Source organism: Arachis hypogaea, chromosome 18 (assembly GCF_003086295.3).
Source record: "Arachis hypogaea cultivar Tifrunner chromosome 18, arahy.Tifrunner.gnm2.J5K5, whole genome shotgun sequence".
Lineage (NCBI taxonomy): Eukaryota > Viridiplantae > Streptophyta > Magnoliopsida > Fabales > Fabaceae > Arachis > Arachis hypogaea.
In genome coordinates this window covers 70,086,229-70,091,391 of record NC_092053.1, presented here as the reverse complement: position 1 = coordinate 70,091,391, position 5,163 = coordinate 70,086,229, and the positions used below count along the sequence as shown (strand labels likewise).

General features: G+C 35.6%; 1 long non-coding RNA gene across 1 annotated transcript; it reads left to right on the top strand.

Moving 5' to 3' along the window:
- The first annotated feature begins 3,359 nt into the window (after positions 1 to 3,359).
- On the top strand, positions 3,360 to 3,986 carry LOC112773327 (uncharacterized). Its single transcript, XR_003187887.3, has 3 exons — positions 3,360 to 3,405; positions 3,601 to 3,628; positions 3,851 to 3,986. It is a non-coding gene; the product is annotated as an uncharacterized lncRNA (long non-coding RNA).
- The last annotated feature ends 1,177 nt before the right edge of the window (positions 3,987 to 5,163 follow it).

Here is a 5,163-nt window from a genome sequence, read left to right as displayed (position 1 = left end):
GTTTATTTATTTTTATTTTTGTTTTTTTTTTCTTAAGTTAACTGGTTATTGATTTTTATTTTAAAATTTTTATTTTATCTTATCTTATTTCAAAAATCAAATTTCAAAATTTAAATTTAAATTTTTTTTTAAATTTCAAATTAAAAAAATTTTCAAAATTCAAAATTCAAAATTCAAAATTTCAAAATTCAAATTTCAAAATTTAATTTTCAAATTCAAAATTTAAATAACCTTTTAATTTAAATTTATTTTTATTTTTTGTTTTTAATTTTTATTTAGTACTATGAACTCTCACCCCTTTGGCTATGAGTCTGGTTACAATTATGTTGCAGGAAGAAGAAATTACAATGAGAACAGGCATCAAGGTTGGAACAATCAAAGATGGGAGGAGCCACAAGGACTTGATCAATCCTCATGGCAACAACCACCTCCAATGGACTATCAACAACCACCACCATATGCCTATGAACCCTTTCCTCAACATAACTTTGGACCACCAAACTCACAAGCCCCTTTCTGTCATTCACCTCCATATGACCCCAACCCTCAACCACCATACCAACCACCTTATGAGCCATATGAACCATATATAGAACCACCCCAATTCCAACCCAATTATTCCCAACCACCACCACTTTTTTTTGTAGCATGTCCAAGTCCGGCAACCCGAGAAGCAGATGATCGCCTAAGGGAAACAGTAATTAAATTTCAGGCAACCGTTCAACAACTGGGGCAAGTATTAATTCAATGGGCTTCTAGACGCTTAAATACACAAGGATCAGCCACAGCCCCATGTGGACAGTCTAGTGAAGAGCATAGCATGAAGGAGATACCAGAAACTCCAGTGGACAAGACAGAGAATGAATTTGTACTAGAACAAGTAGAAGAAGCTGTCATTGTTCAAGAAGAAGAAGAAGTGGTTGAAGACTTAGGAGATGCAGAACCTCCATGGGAAAGTCCAATCATAGAACCTCCTTCCAAGACGATTGAAATTGATGTTGAGGAGGGTATACCACCTCCAAAGAATATCATAGTTGAAGACTTGGAAGAGGTTGATCAAGAGATGGAGATTCAAGAAGAAGAAGCATAACCTCCCATGCCCTTGGAAAGCAATGAAGAGGAGATTAAATTGGAAGAGAGCTGCCAAGAGGAAGAGGTTGAAATTGAAGAAGCTTGCAAAGAGGTGGTAATTATTAGAGAAGAGCACAAGGGAGTGGAGCTTGAAATTTCATTAAAAATACCTCCCCCTAAGTTGCCATCATCCTTCACAACATTCAAGTGGGTAAAATTCATATCCCGTAGCTTTCTAATCCCACTTGAATATGGGCTACTGGAGACGGATGGTCAACTTAGAGCTCTTTGTGGCATTAAGAGTAAGAGGAATATGGCCAGTGGTAAGAATTGTCCTGCAAGGTTCATTATGGTTGGAAGCTTTGAGTTTAAACGCAAAGGTTGGTGTAGAGCTCGCATATTTTTAGTTTTCAATGATTTAGATTTAGTTGAGAGGGAGATCTTCTCTCTCTCTCTTTGAGGATTTAGGATTTCTTCTTGTTTTAAGAGTAACTCTGGATCCCAAGTTTAATGTTCTTTTATTTTAGTTTTACTTCTATTTATTTACTCTAACATTTGAATTGATTATTATAATTTGATCTAAGAATTCTTCCATGTTACAGACTATTATTTGAATTAATGATAATTGAGGTATTTTCAGTTTATGATTATTCTCTTTGATTTAAGTTACCATTGCTTCCCATCTAAGGACATTTTTATTATTCCAGCAATTTTACTCTTTCCCCTTTTGGTTCTGGTTAAGAATTTATTTAGTAACTCAACAGTTATTAAACTCAACATAATTGATAATCGTTATCTTGCTAATTGAGCTGAACTTAAGTAATCCCAACCTTTTCTTAGGAAATAAATAGGATTCAAAGGTCAATTTAATTAGTCCCTTGACTTTCCTTGCCCTGGTACAAGTTGATCAAGTGGAGTTTAGATTCAACTTTCATTATAGTTGAGAGAGATAACTACGTTGGACCTCCAACTTCTCTTACCTTGCAAAAAGTTTGCTTTACAGTATTTAATTATTTTTAATTGCCAATTACTTTACCTGTCATTCAAATTACTTGCTTCTCATCTTCTAAACCCCGATTACAACCTCTATAGCCAATAATAAGAACATACTTCCTCGCAGTTCCTTGAGAAGACGACCTGAGGTTTGAATACTCGGTTAACAATTTCTAAAGGGGTTTGTTACTTGCGACACCCAAAATGTTTGTACGAAGGGATTTTTGTCGGTTTAGAGACTATATCTACAACGCAACTGTTTCTATGAATCTTTTTACTGGTAAAAATCCTCTCGTCACAGCACCGCCGAAGCCTTCCTCCCAGCACCATCCGGCAGCCAGCAGTGCACCACCCTGCCGTCACCCACAGCATCATTTCTAGCCACCCGAAGCACCATTTCTGGCCACCCATAGCAGTACAGCTGCGTTTCTGGCCACCCACAACACAGCGCAACACCGAGCCACCCAGCCACTGATTCAAGTCATATATGGAGCCTCCGGGTTAGGTATGTAATTTGGCTAATTTTTGTTTCATTATTGCTGATTGTTGTTCGTTGTTGTTCAATGTCCGTTTCAGTGTATATTTGTTGCTGGTTGTTGTTCATTGTTTACTTTATTTGTTGTTAAATTACTGAAATTGCTTCTGGTTGTTGTTCACTGTTCATTGTTCAATGTTCCATGTATTTGTTGTTGTGTTTTCGCTTCTGATTTTTTAATTATTATTGTTGTATTTTAATTTATTATTCAATGTATAAATTTAGTTGCTGTTGTGTTTCTGCTCTTGATTTTGTAAATTTAAAAATGATAATTCGTTGACTTGCTTCCCGAAAAGCTTCACATCGCTAGAAGTACTGAACTTTTCCATCCTTCACAATGATGTAAATTTTGTTTAACTTGAGAAGCTTGTTACTAGGTGCAAATCATTGAAGACTTTGAAGCTTAATAAGAGTATAACACTGGAACAGTTACAAAGGCTACTTTTTAGAGCTCCTCAGTTATGTGAGCTTGGTACTGGCTCATTTTCGCAACTGTGAAAATCTTAACACCCTTTCTGGATTATGGGTAGTTTACCCTTTTTGCCTGATGTTCCTTGTTATATAGTTTTTAATTTCTATTGAAGTTTCTACTACTAAAGACCTATGCGGCATGCTTTTCTTCTGAATTAATTCATATATTATTGTTGTTTTATTGCTGGTTCAGTGATTGTAAGTTCTTTTATCTGGTATAGCACAAGTCAGTTAATATTATGAGATACTGATTTTGATTTAATATTTCTGTGTTTTGCTGCTCTTGCTCCTGCAATTCATCCTGAAAGTTGGAATCCTATGTGGTCTGTTTCAAGGTTAGATTGATTTTAGTTATGATGTTTCATTATGTGATTTGTTTTTTAATCTATTCATTTAACTTTTGAATTGTGGTTATATGCTTTTACACAAGTAACCTGTATCTGAAAGTAGTTGTAGATGACTAGATGTTGGTTACTTTTCTATACAGCTTTCTAATGGTCTGTACTGAACTTTCTAATTTACGAATGCAGCATACTCACAGGGCTTCTTTCATTCATGGTGAGTGCCTTCTCTGTATTCTAATTAAATTCCTATTCCTTCCATTTCCTATCTTATTTCTTTGTTTGGAAGATAGTTGTCTTGGCTCACCAAATCAGAGTTATGGGGTAAAAAATGCAAGTTATTGTTCCTTTATAGCTTTAGTAGCTTGCAGTTGGTACCTTGCTATGTATAGAGATTTTCTTGCGAGTTTTTTATATCTGATGGACTTCATTCTTTCAGATGGACAACAGCCCAACCACTGGCAATGTAAACACCACAACCGCCGAGAAGCAGCGTTTAGCAAAATCTTCCCTTTCTTTCAATTGCAAGAAGTAGGTCTATTGCATCATCTCTTCACAAGTCACCATAGAATTTAGCAAGGTTTCTACAATTTGTCTTCCATTTTCTTTAATTGTAGTATTTGAATTCTTTTTGTCGTTAAATTTCATTGGATCAAGACTTGGTTAGCTATTGTGTATTTGTGTTTGTCGATTTCAATGTTATGACTTTGTGAAATAGTATGGTAGTATTTTTTTAATTGACTAAAAAAATCGAACAAATCGAACCAAACCAAACCGATTTTAAGTGGTTTGGTTTGGTTCGGATGGCTTAGATAAAAAAACCGAACCAAACCGAACCGCAGTTTAATTAAACGATTGGATCGGATGACTTTTCTCTCAAAAACTGAACCAAACCTCACCGCGAACACCCCTACTACTTGTGATGTATTTATGTGTAATTGTATATAACTGTTTTATCTGTTATTATTTGTGAATTGATTATAATTGATTTTGTTTATTAATTCAAATGTTTTAAAAAAAAAAGTACCTCACAAAATAACTACGTTTTTAACAACGAATCAGGCTCATATAATAAATAATAGATAATAATTAGGGAGACAAGTTGGTAGCGCTCAGTTTCTAGTATGATCATGACGTACCAGAAATTGGGTCGTTACAATTGCCAGAGTACTTCTTGCCCTTCCTCATGGGAAATACACCTCCTCAAGATCCCATCAGCACACTTTTTGAACAAATAGGGCTCATCCCAAATATAGTATTTAGCATCTTTGAGTAGCTTTCTCCTCATGTGTTTGTTGATGTTAGTTGGTAGCTCTCCAATAGCCTTGAAATTGGCTATGTCTGCAAACCAAGGAGCTTCTTGGATCATCATCAACTGCTCATCAGGGAAGCTCTCATTCACTGCAAATTGGTGTGCCTCATCTTCTTCTTGTGGGATTCTTGATAGGTGGTCAGCCACCTTGTTCTCTGCTCCACTCCTATCTTTAATTTCAATATCAAACTCTTGGAGTTGCAGGATCCACCTTATTAGTCTGGGCTTGGGCTCTTGGTTGGTAAGCAAATATTTGAGTGCTGCATGATCAATGAATACGATTACTTTAGAACCAATAAGATATGATCTAAACTTATCAAATGCAAAGATTATGGCAAGTAGTTCCTTCTCTGTAGTGGTATGGTTTCTTTGGTTCTTATTAAGGACTTTGCTGGCATAATAAATAACATGCACCAATTTGTCTCTCCTCTATCCTAAAA